At 43.7% G+C, this 17,904-nt stretch overlaps 1 protein-coding gene across 5 annotated transcripts in view; it reads right to left on the bottom strand.

Annotated features, from left to right (window-relative positions):
- Nlg2 (Neuroligin 2) overlaps positions 1-17,904 on the bottom strand; it is a 179,402-nt gene that overhangs the window by 29,459 nt on the left and 132,039 nt on the right. Inside the window, exon 1 of one of the 5 annotated variants that reach the window (XM_067764727.1) lies at positions 8,543-8,603. The exons of the other annotated variants lie outside the window; for them this stretch is intronic. The gene's annotated coding sequence lies outside the window, so the exon portion shown is untranslated. Of the gene's footprint in view, positions 1-8,542; positions 8,604-17,904 lie in introns of those variants that run through there. 5 annotated transcript variants of the gene reach the window in all.

Below are 17,904 nucleotides of genomic sequence, written 5' to 3'. Positions count from 1 at the left end.
ATTAAGCGATGCGTCGGACTCGGGGAGCGAGAGTAGTGCTGATTCAATGAACTCCGTGTTGGAGAAGCACACAAATGAAAACGGAGTAGAAGAGTGGAGAAGGGTACGGAGCAGAGGAAGTAAAAGAGCTCTCTCGCAGTACCGTGCAGCACTAAGAATTGTACAACGCTTGGGAGCAGTGGTCGACCCAACAGAAGTGGAGATCGAGCGCTTGGAATGGGCCCATGAAGCGGTAGAAGTAGGTCGAAGGCAGTTCAAAAGGTTTGCTGCGAGAAACCCTCGGTTCTGCAACCGGTACGAGGAGGAAGAAGCGTCGAATGGCAGAATGAAGAGGCAACGTTCGGCAGAAGGCGACAAGCCTGCTTTCAAGAGGCAGAAAGGACCCAGTCCTAGAGCCGCGAGGCAGGGCAGTCGCATAGACAAGACAAGTAGGCCCAAAGATGTAAGACAGATGGGTTCCAATAGCGAGGTAGCAACTACCTCGAAAGCTGCCAGTCAGAGGGAAGTTCCAACTACGGAAGTAGGAGATAAGCCAAAGGGAGAAAACGCTAAGACTCCGGCTTTCTCGGAGGCGCTAAAGGGAGTTAACGCGAAGACTCCAGTGTTCTCGGAGGTTCCAAAGGGAGATAACACTAAGACTCCTGCCTTTCCCGAGAAGATGAGTGATGTGGCAAAGCAGTCACTGACTGTGGCGCTGGTTGATCGTAGCAGTCCGTTCGGACAAATGACTACTGAAAGGTGGAGATCTGTGGAAAGGGAGCTTATTAGCTTAATGCTTAAGATGATGCGGGAACAACCAAGTAAGCCCCTTCCAACCTTTGATTCGGGGGGATGGTATAATGGTGGGAAGATGATAGCGTGCGACAACATCGCGAGCTTGCGGTGGCTGGAGGAAGTCGTTCCAAACCTCCAAAGGCAAGGCACGAACGCGCGGTTTGAGGTGGTGGATAAAGTGCAAATCCCCACGGTACCAAAAGTTAAGGTATGGATACCATGCGTGATGAAGTCGGAGGATACACTGCGACTTCTGCAGAATCAGAATCCGAACATACCGACACAGGATTGGAAGGTACTTACTGTATCTCGGCCTACCGAGGATGGTCAGTTCTACATCTTCCAAATAAACAAGCAGGCGGAGGATATTTTGTACACGCAGCTTGGCAAAATGTCCTTTGGCACTGGCAAAATTTACATGCGACTCAGGAAAAGAAGTCCCGAGGATAAAAATCCTAACACGCTGGAAGTGGGCGAAGTCGAAAAGGACCTCAGAAGCCTAAGGGAAAAAAGACAGGTGGAGGTCCCCGACGTCACCACGAACGTGCAAGAAGAGGACCAAACGCTAAATGGTGCTGTGACTCGCACAGAGGAACACACGGCACAACATTCACGAGGGGCTGAAGGGGGCCTCGAATACTCTAAACCAAAAGGGCAAGAGGAGGACGACGACGTCAAGACGAAGGTGCTGGAGGGGGACAAACAGCCCAATGGTGCTGCGAGTCCTACAGATAAACCTCCAACACAGTAAAGTGGCGTCGAGCGAACTCCTCCTAACCCTTGAGGAGGGTTCGTTTGACGTGGCGCTGATCCAGGAGCCGTGGCTCTCATCGGGAGGAAAGGTTTCTGGACTTAGCGCGCGCGGGTTTGGCGTTTACTACGCACAAGCGGAAGGACGGGTGCGAGCTGTAGTAATGGTAAGGAAACAGCTGCATTCATATATGCTGCCTAATTACACCACCGAGGATCTCGTAGCGGTGGCCGTTGAGCAAAAGAATAAGCAGGCATTTATCCTGGCGTCCTGCTACATGGCCCATGCTGCGGAGGTTCCACCGATGGAGTGCAAAAGGCTAGTACAGGAGGAAGGGCGCAAAGGGCGGTTGGTCATAGGCGCAGATGCAAATGCGCACCACAATGCGTGGGGAGGAGCAGATACGAACGAGAGAGGCGAATCTCTATTTTGTTACATCCTGCAAACCAATTTGCAGATAGCCAACAGGGGAAATGTTCCTACATACATTGGTCCAACATCCAGCAATGTTCTGGATATTACATTGAGCTCCGAGCGTGATATATCAAGGTATGATTGGATGGTTCTCGATAGACCATCCTTCTCCGACCATGCGTATATAAGCTTCAGCATCCCACTAAAGAGGGTAGAGAAGGGAGGAACCTTTAGAAACCCTAGGGCAACGAATTGGACTAAATTCCAGAAACATGTAGAAACGAAACTGGGACAACCCAAAGAGGTTGCTAATGTAGAGGAACTGGAGGAGTCGAATGAATTCCTAACAAGGACGCTTATGACTGCGTATAACAAAGCTTGCCCTCTAAGAAGATTCAGAGGAAAAGCAAAGCCGCCATGGTGGAGCAATGAGCTGAGTCTTCTAAGAAGACAGGTAAAAGAAATGTTTAAACTCGCAAAGACCGCGGAAAGCGAAGCGTGTCGGGACGAGTACAGGGATCTACTGAGGATCTACAAACGTGAAATTACCAGGGCGAAGAGAAACTCATGGAAAAGTTTCTGTACGGACATAGAGTGCTCCAGTGAAACAGCACGGTTGAAAAAAGTCCTAGCAAAGGGAAACATAGTCCAGGGACTAATAAAGAAAGAGAACGGGGAATGGTCACGTGATAGTGAGGAATCCCTTGAGGTGCTTCTCGATACACATTTCCCATCGGGAGACGGTTTAGAAGAACCAGCAGACATCACTCACACTTCGATCACGGAGCTAGTGGTGCCGGGCTTGGTGACCGATACCAAGATCGAGTGGGCAGTGAAGACGTTTTCTAAGTTTAAATCGCCGGGCCCAGATGGTATATTCCCGGCCATGCTACAAGTCTCAAGTAGGGCGGTCGTGGAATGGCTTAAAATAATATTCGATGGGTGCATAAGACTGAATCATGTACCGCACTCTTGGAGAACTGCTCGTGTAGCTTTTCTACCAAAGGCTGGGAAGATCGGCCACGTGTATCCCAAAGACTATAGACCCATTAGCTTAACATCATTTCTGCTCAAAACCTTTGAAAGGCTGATAGATGTGTACATAAAGTCCAACGTGGATGAAAAGCTGCTCTCCACAACACAGCATGCGTACACCAAAGGCAAGTCGGTAGACACCGCATTGCATAGGGTGGTAATAAGCATAGAGAAATCCCTGGAATATAAGGAGTATGCTCTAGGAGTCTTCTTGGACATTGCCGGGGCTTTCAATAATGTTGCAAAATGGGCGATTATGGATGGTCTTAATTACATTAAAGTACATCCTGCCTTAATCAGATGGATCGGCTGCATGTTAAATTGCAGGAAGATTACATCACAATGGGGATTGTACGAGGCCACGAAATCAGTGGACAGGGGCACGCCGCAGGGAGGGGTGCTATCACCTCTGCTGTGGACACTGGTCATCAACCAACTGCTCAGGTAATTCGATGAGGGACCCGTAAAACTTACGGCTTACGCAGATGACGTTGCAATTGTCATAAGTGGAAAATGCCTTCCAACGATTAGTTCTTTGATGGATCGGGCGCTTCGGGATATTCATACCTGGGCATCTAATGTCGGGCTGAAAGTCAATGCGGAGAAGACGGATATGGTCTTGTTTACAAAGAGGTACAAGGTCCCAAATTGGACCAGGCCTAAGTTAGGAGCGGTGACCTTACAGGAGAAACCTTGCACAAAATATCTAGGAATCATCCTAGACAGTAAGCTGTCATGGAAGCTCAACGTGGAGGAGAGGGTCAAGAAGGCCTCAACGGCACTCTATGCATGTAAAAGAATGCTGGGGTGTACGTGGGGCCTATCGCCCTCTCTTTCTCATTGGGTTTTTACAGCGATTGTAAGCCCTATTCTATACTATGGAGTTCTTGTTTGGTGGAAAGCCACACAAAAAACAACATACCTCAAACAATTAGAGGGGGTATGCAGACTATCGATGCTTTGCATTACGGGAGCCCTGAAAACAACCCCGACGGCTGCACTGTATGCCATTCTGCACATTCCACCTGTAGACCTGGTAGCAAAGAACAAAGCGTTAACGACCGCAACCAGGCTCGATGCTTCGGGGCAGCTTGAGCGCCGACCATATGGCCATAGTAGTATAGCGTCCTCAGTCACAAGACGAACAGACTACATGATTCCCTACCTGCACTTTGAGGGAGATCTTAAGGCCACAATAGAGGTGGACGGTTGGCGCAAGGGTGCGCAAATGGCGGACGTGGCGATACATGTGTAAAAATAGTGGAAGGAGTAGGGTCTGCGGTATACTGCGCTGATCCGGAATTAAGCAGATCCTACAGGCTGCCGGATTACTGTAGCGTTTTCCAAGCGGAAATATTAGCCGTAACCAAAGCAGTAGAAACCCTGGAAGAGAATAGCTTAAGCTGCAACCGTGTTAACTTTTATATTGACAGTCAAGCAGCAATTAAGGCAATAATCTCGCATAGCACAGCATCTAAATGCGTGTTAGAGTGTAAGCAGTCTCTGGAGAGAATGGGGACAGGGAGAAGCATACATCTATATTGGGTCCCAGGGCATATGGGAATAGATGGGAATGAAAAAGCGGACGAATTAGCTAAAAAGGGCGCATCCCTTGAAGCTTGCTCCGTAGACGTCCCAATTAGATTGGGCGAGATTAAGCGAAGGCGAGAGGTGCACATGATCGACCAAGCAGAAAAGGCGTGGGTTCAAGCGCGGGGCTGTAAAGTGTCGAAGATTATGTGTAGGTCTTACAACCTTAGACTAACACAGTTGCTTCTATCATTAAAAAGAGAGGACTGTAGACTCATGACGGGTATTCTGACTGGACACTGCCTTCTGGCGTCACATGCCTTTAAATTAGGCTTGGTCAGTGATAGCAGGTGTAGGAAGTGCGGGTTGGAGAAGGAAACGATCGAGCACGTTCTGTGCTCGTGCCCTGCACTTGCCAGGCTAAGACTCCAGCTATTAGGAGTGATACAGCCGTCAGATCTAGAAGCAGCAAGTGGCTTAAGTCCTAGGAAGCTTCTAGTATTTGCCAAGAGGACGGAGTTATTTTATAACATAGGTCCTGGTTTTTGATAGGGTTTTTCAGTTTGGTCGTTAAAACAAACTTCTGGTAACACTACGGACTCAATCAGTCTATGTGAGGTCCTCATGGACCGGCCAGTTCAACCTACCTACCTACTCTGATAGCCAAGCGGCTATCAAGGCCTTGAGCTCAACTACAGTGCGATCGAGGGTGGTCTGCGAGTGCCTGACCACGCTTGCGATTGCATCGAATTATTTTACAATTAAGATTATCTGGGTCCCGGGCCATAGTGATATCCCGGGTAACTGTCAAGCGGATCTCTTAGCCCGCATCGGTACAACTGAACCGGATGAAGATGGCTGTAGGGATTTCGGGATCCCGCTGGCCACCTGTGGATTGCTCCTCCATAGCTGGGCTTCGAATCAGCTCAGCAAACGTTGGGCGGATACCAAGTCTTGCAGGGTAGCAAGATCTTTCTGGCCAAAAGTGGATGGCAGGAGGTCTGGTGAAATAATTGGGTTCACTAAGGCTCACCTATCAATGGTCATTGGGGTTTTGACGGGGCACTGTCCCATGGGTATCCATGCGGTACGTCTCAATATACTGGAAACTCCATCCTGCTGCAGCTGTATGGAGGATGATGAGGTGGAACCACCAAATCACTTTATGCTAGATTGTCCAGCTTTTGCCAGAACTAGGCGAAAGTACTTCGGTCGCGACTCACTTGGATCTCCCGAGGATATATCCAAAGTTGAGATCGGTATCATTCGGAGCTTTATCGTTGCTATCCAACGATTCTCTAAGTAGCTAGATCTAAGTCACCGTTATTTTTGGTGTATGTGGTATCACAACGGACCTTCGTGTTGTCCAAGTGAGCTATCCTTATCAGGGCAGCTACCACCTAACCTATCCTATCCTACCTATTTCTTTTGATCCGTGCGCCACCTAACGGATTTTTTTCCCTTTTGTTGCATTGTCACGGTGTTCTAACCTATGCGTAAAGTTTCACGTTTGTAGCTCAATGAGAAGTTACTTAAAAATCGATTGCAAGATTTGTATGAAAAGCCGACAAACGTTCAACCGACCTTATATAAAGGAAGTAAAGTAAAGAAAATAATTAAGTTAAGTTAAAACGGTCGGTCAATAGAGATCGCACATAGACTCAATGTGTCCATAGTGTTACAATAATTCGTCTGATGGCCAAATGAAAAACCCCCAATTAGGTACCAGGACTTATGTTATAGAAAAATTGCGTCCTCTTGGGAAACAATAGAAGTTTTCTAGGACCTATTTTAATTGCTGTCTCGAGATCTGGCAACTCTGTCTCTTTTTTAATTCTACGAAACGGGTTGGGACGTCTAGCGTCGATTCATCAATTGCTGCAGCGTCCTTTGCCAATTCATGGAATTTTTCGTTAGTTTCTATCCTTTATAATCGGGAACCTAATAAGGATGCACGATCCGGCCTGATGAAGTACTGAGAGTCTACTTATTTATATTATGTTCTGCCATTTTCGGCCCTATTGTGGCCCCAAGATCTCTTTCAAAGCTCAGGCACGGAACCAAGCTAGGACTCATAGAAAAGTATGGGTTTCACAAATGCCCTAAATACCCAATAAGAGAGTTTGGGTGATAAGCCTCTTGGATATATACAACGCCACGGACACTTTCTTTGCTCTCTCTTCTACATGGAGTTTCCACGACAGCTGGTATAATGCCTAGATATTTTGTGCTGTACTTTTCTTGTAGGGCTCCCCTTCCCAGCTTGTCCGATTAGGGGCCTTATATTTTCTGGTAAATAATACTAGTTCAATTTTTTTAAAATGGCCAGGCGTGTACATCTCGAAACGCCATCAGGGAGCTGTTTTTTGGTAGACGTCGGCGGCTTGTGATGACTCAAACGTCATTTGCATACGCCGTGAGTTTGACTTATCCTCTGTTGAACCGCATAGCAATACCCCACCCTACGTCGTTCCTCTGTTTACAGATTTTGTACCGTAGAACCCATTGCGACGTGATCATTCTACAGCTCAAGGCCGGATGTACTTAAATCGAGTTGAGACTTTTGGTGATTGCTCATTTCGAGACATTGTTGAAATGTCCAGAAAACAACACGAGCATATTCCTGGCATTACAGGGCTTTCTCTATATTCAAGACCATCCTATGCAATGCAGTATCAACTGACTTGCCTTTGGCGCGAGCTTGTTGTGCTGAAGAGATAACAGTTAATACATGGCTTTTATTTTCTAAGGCACTAGCTCTAAATCTGTCCCCTTGCAGTGCTTCCAACTGACACTTTTAGCATTGTAATGTCCTACTAATAGGCAAATACCTCACAAGCAGTCCTTCTGAACGCGTTCTGAACTTGTTCTGTCGTAAGTGGTTTTGCGATATTCTCAGTCCTTGATTGGTTAATTTAAAAACATATACATAGCTCAGACTTAAGCGCTGCTGGTACAAGTATGGCTGCCAATTTAAGGTTGAACTAACCATAAAAAAGCCTTAAAGGCAATTATGAGTTAATTTAGGTAGGGTAGTTAACATGGTTAATTTATCAGGAACATGAAGACAAAGTGGTAGGCTTCAAATAATTTCTGCTGTCACCGACTGATTTCTTAGAAGTATCTTTTGGATCGGTTAGGTTAGGTTAAACTGGCCTGTCCGTGACTACCTCTCATAGACTGAATGAGTCCATAGTGGTACCAGAAGTTTGCAACCAAACTGAAAACCCCTTTTTAGGCTCTCAGTGCACGTTTATTTGCCAAACCAGCACCCAACCATTGTACCCGCTGTTGTTGGCGAAGTAAAGCTGACTTGCCTTTGAGAAAAAAGTTCATTCCTCTCGTATGCAAACATGGTCATAACAGGCTTGAGACTTTACAATCAATACGGTTGGTCTACAGCAAGTCCGTTGCCCTAATCTCATATTCTTCGATTTTTCCCAAAAGATAACCTGGCGGTGGGTGTACGCAGCTGTCATACTGAGAGACATTGACAAGCCATATGGACGCAAGCACGGCTCGACACCTCCGCACCATATCGGACTTTATTAAGATAGATTTTAATGCTTTTAAGGTTGCCGATCGTTACATTGATGTCTGCGACCGCACTCTCCTAGCGCCGTCTGACTGCTCTCTATGGCATAGACCTTTGCCTGAAAGACATTGCATGACTCAGGAAGTCGGTATGATTAATTTACCTGCAGATGCTTTGAGTACATTCCAGTTACCATTTTAGGACATACGACGTCAGCGAGGCATAAAAGAACTTTTCTGTTGAGTATTCCAAAAGTGTTCATATCATGTCTCGTGTCGCCCTCGTTCACCTCTAATTATTGATATCAAAAGAAGCTTTTTAATTTGAAATACACAGGCTTACGATTCTATCGTAGTCACGTTTATTAAACCCAAGTTTAGACACTGTTTAAAATTGTTACAATGTTCTTATCAAATGTCTGTTGTATACTAATGTACATATGTATATTCGACCCACCCTAATGTGCGTTACTTGCGCGAATTTGGTAACGTGAAGCAGCTAACCTTTTAGTTCACAGACTCACAACGGCCTGCCACTGTGGCCAGCCAGATGCTAAAACACTGTTGACACCTTTTCTACTCCGTGTATGAATGCAGACTGTGCGTCCAAGATTAGTTGCACCAGCTTAAGTAGCCTCGGTTTGTGGTTGGTCGTAAATGCGACCGCATTAAGTATTTTTTAGCCAGCCATGAGAATGTTTTTTTTTTTTTTGTGTCTTTCTCTGGGATAATGCATAACCAAGAAGCTATCATCATACATTAACAAGTCTTAAGCACAGTTAGCACATAAGTACTTAGTTGTATGTATGTATGTATGGTTTGTGCAATATTTACTTTTTACAATGTGGAGGTGTTGGTTGTCCACATGTTATTGTGTGGCGCAGGTGTGTTGTTATTGCATTTTAATTGAAACTTTTGTGAGTATAAAATGAAATGTTTCTAACTATTTTTGACTTATTGAAGGAACTTCTTTAGAAATGTTAGGTTAGGTTGAACTGTTCGTTTAATAAAGACCTCATATAGACTGAATGGGTCCATAGTATTACCAGAATTTGTTTGACGACCAAACACAAAAACCCCAATTAGGTACCAAAACTTGTGTTATAAAACATCTCCGTCCTCTTGGCAAATACTAAAGGCTTCCCGGAATCTAGCTTAATTGTTGCCTCGATGTATGGCAACTCTGTGGTCCCTAGTAGCTGGAGCGTTGACCTCGCGAGCGCAGGACAGGAACACAGAATGTGCTCAACCGTTCCTTCTTCCAACTCGCACTTATGTATAAGCATGATAAGCGAGATATTAACAAAAATCGTATTTGTGGTCCGATTTGGTCCATATTTGGAACACATAATACATACATGATGCCTATGATGTCCGATTTGGCTCATATTTGGAACAAATATTACATTGTCCGGTAGAAGTGACATCAAAATATTTTTTAGTTAGAGGAGGGACAAGCATACGTGGCGCAGAGTCGAGTATAGCCTTTGGAAGGATTATGTATTGAGGACTTAGATTGTGACAAATTGTCAGGAAAGAGTCCGTGTAATAATGAGTCACTAAATGAACTAAATAGAATGAGAAATAATAGGCAATTAAATAAAGCCTAAAAACTTGAAAATAAAATAATTAAAAAAATTTTAGTTAAACGGTTTTATTGAAAACAATACTTATATGAAGTAATAATAATAACAAAAGCTAGAAAATAATTAGATAGGTCCTAGGTACTAGTCATCACACTCCTCATCAATCTAGGGCGTTGATCAGACAATTAAATAAAAGCGTTGGACGCGTCAAATTTCTATTGATAGTCATAAGTCAGACCAACTGAACCTTAATCAGGTTATGCTACGCCTCACATTTTTAGAAATTTCACGCGGTATTATTATTATTACTTCATGTAAGTATTGTTTTCAACAAAACCGCGTTGGCGGTGTATATTCCGAATCACCTATCCATCAGAGAGCTGATTGTTGGTAGATATCTGCCCCGTATGACGATTGCAGCGCCATCTGCATACGCTGTTAGTTTTACTGGCCCCCTCTTGAACCACTTGAGCAATTGGTTGATGACCAGCGTCCACCCTGCGGCGTTCCTCTGTTTACAGATTTACTGGCCTCCAATTTGTTTATGCCGGGTACAATTTAAACGAGTTCAGACTGTGCACATTATTGAAAGCACCGGAAATGTTCAGAAAAACCCCTAGGTCATATTCCTAATGTTCCAAGGCTTTCTCTATATGACAACCCTATGCAAGGCAGTATCAACTGACCTGCCCTTGGTGTAAGCATGCTGTGCTTAAGAGAACAATGCTTCATCCAAGTTTGATTTAATATTTCCATCTATTAAAAAGATATCAAACTAATAGACCTGTAGTCCTTCGGATGGGGATGACTGGTTCTTCCTCCTTTCGGTTTAAAGACTAACACACAGATCTCTATATATCTCAACGTTTGTTAAGGTAGAAATATACTGAAATGGCTTGCACAAAGAACTGGCTTTGGAAGATCGGTTAAAACTGCGCTGCCTGTTTATCATCGAAAAAGTCCATCTATAAATGGTGTTAAAGCCGCCTTCGACAGCACGAAAAGGAGCTGCCTATATGCCGCTATGTCTGAATTTGGTTTCCCCGCAAAACTTATACGGCTGTGCAAAATGACGTTGAGCAACACCATCAGCTCAGTCAGAATTGGGAAGGACCTCTCCGAGCCGTTCGAAACTAAACGAGGTTTCAGACAGGGTGACCCCCTATCGTGCGATTTCTTTAATTTGATGCTGGAGAAAATTATACTAGCTGCAGAACTTAACCGCACTGGAACAATATACTATAAAAGCGTGCAATTACTGGCATATGCTGATGACATTGATATCATCGGCCTAAACACCCGCGCTGTTAGTTCTGCTTACTCCAAGCTGGAAAAAGAAGCGGTAAAGATGGGTTTGATGGTGAATGAGGACAAAACGAAGTACCTGCTGTCATCGAGCAAAGAGTCAGCGCATATGCGCCTTGGCAACCACGCTACTGTTGGCAGCCATAATTTCGAAATAGTAAAAGACTTAATGATGAGCTGTACGAGCTATACGCAGACATCAACATAGTCCAGCGAATTAAAACGCAGCGGCTGCGCTGGCTAGGCCATGTTATGCGAATGAAAGATGATGCTCCGGCCAAGAAAGTGTTTCTATCGGAACCCGCCTATGGAAGCAGAGGTAGAGGGCGGCCCCCACTCCGTTGGAAGGACCAGGTGGAAAACGATTTAAACTCCCTTGGTGTGACCAATTGGCGCCGGTTGGCGGAGCGAAGGAGCGACTGGCGCGCCTTGTTGGACGGCCATAACCGTTTAGACGGTTAAGCGCCAATTAAGTAAGTAAGTAAGTATAAATGGTGTTTGGCCTTTTGACGGGTCTCAGTCTAATGGGAGGCCACATGGTAATTTGTATTAATATACAGGAAAACCTTTTCTACTGCAGCTACATGGGGGATGATGAGGTAAAAACTTTGAGTCACTTCATCATGTTTCACTGTCCAGATTTTGCGAGAACTATGCGACACTATTGCGGTCTTGGCACACTTGGAACTCTGGGTTTTATACGGAGTTTCATCAATTTATTAGTACAAAGTTTTCCTTTAGAAAGAGGGGCATTCGAATAGTGGCCATATGTAATAAAAATACTGTTCTCGAAGTCGTCTTTCCAGTAATTAACATTGGTCTTTTATATTAAAAAAATAAATGAGTTTAAGGCCGAGCTTATCTTCCCATTTGCGTCCTTTTTTAATTTTTCCTACAAATTGGCAGGACGGTCCTACTTGCTTTATGCCGACTTCGAACGGCATCTGCAAGGCAGATGAATTTTCACTGAGAGCTTTTTATGGCAGAAATACACTCTGAGTGCTTGCCAAACACTGCCGAGGGGCGACACCGCTTAGAAAAATTTTCTTCTAATTGAAAAAACTTCTTTCCAAAATTTTGATGTTGCTTTTCCCGGGGCGTCAACACAGGATCTTCGGTGTGGTAGGCGGAGCACGCCACCATCACACCATGACGCCGCCACCATTTAGAAAAGTGTCTGTTCACACACACAACTACACCTGTATGTTTGCATAAGTAGGTTTGCATATCGAAAAATTCATCTTCATTCATTTCATAAAAGACTATTAAAGCTGATAAAGCTGCTGCATATGACTTTTTGTTGTTGCAGATACGAATGTATGTGCATGATATGCATACACTTACAAACATTCATATGTATGCATTTATATGGGCATACTTATATAGACGCATTTAAGGATATAGAAATGCCATTCATGAGCACTTGTGTGCATAAAGTTACATAAATATTGCAGAAGTAGGAAATGCAAACATTTCCGTTTTACATCTAAGAAAAGTGATTTCCCACAAAACTACTGGCATGTATATATACATGTGTGTATGGAAGTGCACGGGTGTAGTCAGAATACAATATTGTGTCGAATATTAGCATCACTAAGCTGCTACTAAATAAATGCACAACAACAATAAAGCAGCCACTCTTGTTTACATGAAAAAATCAAAAATCATTCACACACATACATACAAGGCAACGAAGAGATACTCACAAACACATGTAATCATCAGCCGAAGTAGTTACTCACAAATACACACGCATATGGCTTTAAATTACAAATATACACGTATATAGCTCGTAACCAAGCATGAGCTACAAAAGTTCTAGAAGGTGAAACGTCTAGACCTTTGAAGGAATATGCAGACGAGGCAACATAGAGTATAAAAGCAGCGCATGCTGAGTAATAACGAATCATTTTGATTTAAACACGCTATTAGTTGTGAAGTATAAGTGTTATTGTGAAGTACTCTCAAAGTAGTCTAATAAAGCCCATTTTGCATTAATGAATATTGGAGTTATTTATTCGACAATTTATCGATTCGAACGATTGCACAAGGGTAGAATAACAAGGATTTCGCAAAATTCGTTACAATATTAAAGGAGCTGACGTCGTGAGACACGTGGCGGCCGTTTGCAATCCTACTTTGCAATTGATGGAGGCTTGGCCTGTTATCCAGACGAAAGCTTAGGATAGCGTGTTTTCACTGTGATCGTCATGCAGTGCCTGAGATCATATAGCAGGGAAAAGGGGATTTTATTCTTGAGTGAGACATTTTATAATTCACCAGTTAACAGGGCCAACGACACTTTACAGAGTCCATCAGATAACCTTAACGAGTTGATTACGTTGAAAAAACAGAGCAGCAACTTGATGACTCTCAAAATAAATCGGAGGAATATATGCCCTTTGGAATTAGTATCCATAGAGTATAAGTGCTTACTCGTGTCGAAAGAAAGTAAAATATCTGAAAAAAACATTCTGCGTCAGCTTTGAGGTTCGTGCTATAGAATATCGAACCTGAGGAGCTTCTAGCTGTCTAGATTTTTTACTTTCTAAGCTCACGCGCTATTTTAACAACTTTCATAGCCATCAACAAACAGCAGTACTAGGAATGAGCTGGTTTCACGTGGTATTCAAGGGGTTGTGTAGTGTAAACTTTAAAATAAATAAAGAAGAACGCCGATGTGTGGCGTTAACAATTGATTGACTTTATTGTAGAAATGCCTTACTATTTATACAGAATTTTCTATTTCGCACATACGTAATTACATTAATACTTACAAGCTAAAAGTATCTACATTCTTGATACATATATTTTGTGTCAGCATATTATTTGACCTAATTTTAGATATTTGTTATTGTGTAGATATTTTGGAAGGCACATTGACAAACTGTCATTGGCGTTCGGTCACGCCATTAACAAATTGGTCAATGCGACAGTTAAATGTATTCGGATACAGGTCTTGCTGTTGGCAATTGTATGTCATGTTGAACTCCCGCTGTGTTGGGGTTAACATAATGTATTTAGGTCGGTCAGCAGCAACTTTCATTTCAGGGACATCCCGTCCGCACCCACGAAGGCCCTAGAAGTCATGCTCAACCTCCTTCCGGACCCAGAGTGCACGACCATATTCATGGATGGCTCCAAACTCAATGGTAACGTGGGTAGTGGAATCTATTCAGAGGTTCTTTCACCATCCTTAAGCATAGGGCTGCCAAGCCACTGTAGCGTCTTCCAGGCGGAGTTAACTGCAATAATGGAGGCCGCCCATTGGCTGCTATCTAGAATCGCACATCAGTAGCAATTTACTCTGACAGTCAAGCGGCAATAAAAGCCCTCCAACGCAAGAACACTTCATCAAAATTAGCAATAGAATGCAGACAAACCCTAAACGAACTTGCATCGCGGTGCGAGACAGCTGTTGTATGGGTCCCAGGTTACAGCGGTGTATGGGTCCCAGGTCACAGCGGTGTACTCGGGAACTATGCTGCCGATTAACTAGCGAGAAAGACTACTCAACAGACAGAGCCAAGCCAGCTGAAGGATATTGCTTCTCTTCTTGCTGCGTGCAAATACTGGCTCCCATCATTTTTCACCAAGAAGGCAAATTCCAGGTGGACGCTGGAACCCAAATGCGAGGTGTCAAAACAAACCTGGCTTCGCATAAATGACAATCGAACTAGATTCCTCATTAACTTCAACCGTCTCTCCTTAGGTCCACTGATCGGGATACTACCGCGCCACTGCCTGATGGAAATACACGGCGAACGCATGGGAATCCAACCCATTATTTTTGTCGAAGCTGCAGGGATGAAGAGGAGATAGAAAGCGTCGAGCACTTCCTCTGTAGATGCCCTGCTCTAGCCAATATACGTATTGAATGTCTGAATAAGTATTTCATCGACTGCTTAGCAGCACTTGGATCTGCGGAAATTGAAAATATTCTGCGCTACATCAGAAGGACAAATTGGTTCAAATTATTAACATCTAAAGGAGGAAGGGCTATAGCCCACACAGTGGTATCACAATGGGCCAGCCGGCCTAAGTGTGTCCCTCACATTTCCTGGGGGCAGCCACTTTAACCTAACCTATCTATGAATCATTCTAGACAGTACGTTGTCGTGCAAGCTCAACGTGGAGGAGAGAGTGAAGAAGGCCTCGATGGAACTTAATACATGTAAAAGGATGCTGGGGTGTACGTGGGTTCTATATCCCTTTCTCATTGGGTATTTACAGCGATTGTAAAGTCTATCCCATACTATAGAGCACCTACCTCAAAAAATTAAAGGGGGTATGCAGGTTAACAATGCTTCGGAAGCCATGAAAACAACCCCGACGACTGCACTATATGCCATTCCGCACATTCCACCTGCAGACTTGGTGGCAAAGAACACAGCATTAACAACTGCAACCCCCCAGCGGGTTAGGGGGTTAGAATATACCCCCGGTAGGTATGCCTGTCGTAAGAGGCGACTAAAATACCAAAAAGATTCAAGGGGTTGCCCGCGCAATATATAGCTTCTCCAACCCAATTGTCAACCTCACCTATCCGTGGAGAATCCTGTTTCATTAACAGCCGAGGCTCTGGCGACCTAGAACTCTTCATAGGGGTGGGAAGGCGGAATGGCCTAGAAGGTCGCATGTGGTTACAACAAATCGTTCCCGAAATGGCACCGGAACGTACCGGATCTGCATCCGACGAAGGACCATCAACATCGATAATACTCCCCAAGGCTTTCGGGGAGTATCCTTATCGTTACAACAACAACAACAAGCTCAGTGCATCGGTTACACTATACGGCCATAGTAGAATACCGTAATCAATTGCAGACTACCTGATTCCGTATCCGCGCATCGAAGGCGTTGTTAAAGCCACAATAAAGGTGCATGGTTCACGCAAGGGTGCCCAAATAGCGTATGAGGCGATACACGTGTATACCGCTGGTTCCAATGTAGTGGAACAAGTAGCCGTAACTTACATGCCAACCTAATAAAACCGCACTGCGTTTTTTTAGCGCACGCAAAAAACCGGCGTTTTTTGCCCTAACCCAAATAAGCATGCGTTGCGACAATGTAAAGCATGTGTGCAAACGTCAAATCTAAATGTCACGCAGAACAAAAATTGGAAATCCGAGTTAGGTTTTCAGGCAGCAAATTCAATTTGGATTGCTCTCATACAAGTTGTATGTACATGACACATTTTTGACAGAAAATGACTTGCGTGCGTTTATATTAGGTTGGCTTGTTAAACAGTGGAAATACTGGAAGAAAATAGCTTAAACTGCGGCTGCGTCAACTTTTATACTGACATCCAAGCAGCAATTAAGGCAATAATCTCGCATAGCAGAGCATTTAAAAGTGTGTTAGAGTGTAAGCAATCCATGGACAGAAGCAGGACAGGGATAAGCATACATCTATATATATTGGGTCCCATGACATATGGGAATAGATGGGAATGAAAAAGCGGAAGAACTAGCTAAAAAGTGCGCATCACACGAAGCATGTTTCCGTAGAAGTCCCAATTAGATTGAGCGAGATTAAGAAAAAACGAGAGATGCCAAGCGGAGAAGGCGTGGATCAAAGCGCGGGGCTGTAAAGTGTCGAAGATCATGTGTAGTTCTTACAGCCTTACACTAACAAAGTTATTCATCCTGTCATTAAAAAGAGAGGACTGTATAGTTTGACTGGACACAGCCTTCTGGCGTCACACGCTTTCAAATTAGGTCTAGTTGGTGATAGCAATTGTAGGAAATGCGGTTTAGTGGTGGAAACGATCGAGTACGATTTGTGTTCATGCCCTTGCCAGGCTAAGATTCTAGTTATTAGGAGTGATACAGCTATCACATCTTGAAGCAGCAAGTGGCATATGTCCTAGAATCGTCTAGTATTTGCCTAGAGAACGGTGTTACTTTGTAACAAAGGTTCTGGTTTTTGATAGCGTTTTATCAGTTTGGCCGTTAAACAAACTTCTGGTGAAGAATATTTAAACGTAGTCAGTTTAGTGTTTGAACAAAATTTCTTACATGACAAATACCAATTTACACTAATCCTTACAAACTAAAAGTACATAGATTCCTAATACATAACTGATAGTCAGCATATTATTACAGTGACCTGTTTATGTACACATGTTAGTGGACGCATATAAATAGTTTGACAGTCAATATGACTAAAATACAATTATGTCGATCAGCGTGACTCATCGATAAGTGTGTTGGTAAATGTGACGGATTGGGAAATGTAAACAGGTATGTGTTGGCATGCATATATGATGTTGAACTCCTGCTGAGTTCAAGTAATTATGTAGGTCAGTATGACGTGACTACGTGTGTGGTCAATATGTGTATATGTATGTATAATGTACCTTCAAAAATGCATTGAAAGTGAAACGCATTCCGAGTAACGCTACACTGGCAACACTACGGCTAATTAAGTCTATGTGAGGTCCTTACAGATCGGACAGTTCAACCTAAACTTAGCTAAATCAGCGATGAATTCTCGAGGTCCCGTATCTGACCGCCTTAACCTTATCCCGATAACCACCCCTTATCCCCACTTAGCCACGCCCATGTGTATGCATCTACCTAAGAAGATACTGTTTTCATTCAAACTACTAATGTATTCCTATTTGTAAGCACAAACGTATGCACTTAAGTATGTTTGAAGTAAATGCAAGTGCTTTGGGGGAAAAAGATTTATATCTGTATGTTCGTATGTGTGTTTGTATGTATGTAAATAAGTACGCATAGTAGCTAGATGAATGATGCTCAAATATAGGAAAATACCTGTCATCCATCTCATTGTCCATCAGTTCGTTCCGTTCGTCTCGTCCATCCGTTCATCTGTTGGTCTTCCGTTCTGTTAAGTTTGCCCTCAGCCTATGCCTACTTTTTTTAGCTTTGTCGACGCTTTTGAAATGTTTGCTTTTAGCTACAGTAACAAAATTTAAAATGCAATTTTACGTATAAATAACTTTTG

This window comes from Eurosta solidaginis, chromosome 2 (assembly GCF_040869045.1).
Source record: "Eurosta solidaginis isolate ZX-2024a chromosome 2, ASM4086904v1, whole genome shotgun sequence".
NCBI lineage: Eukaryota > Metazoa > Arthropoda > Insecta > Diptera > Tephritidae > Eurosta > Eurosta solidaginis.
The sequence above is the reverse complement of the archived record's forward strand: the minus strand, read 5'-3'. Positions and strand labels throughout refer to the sequence as shown.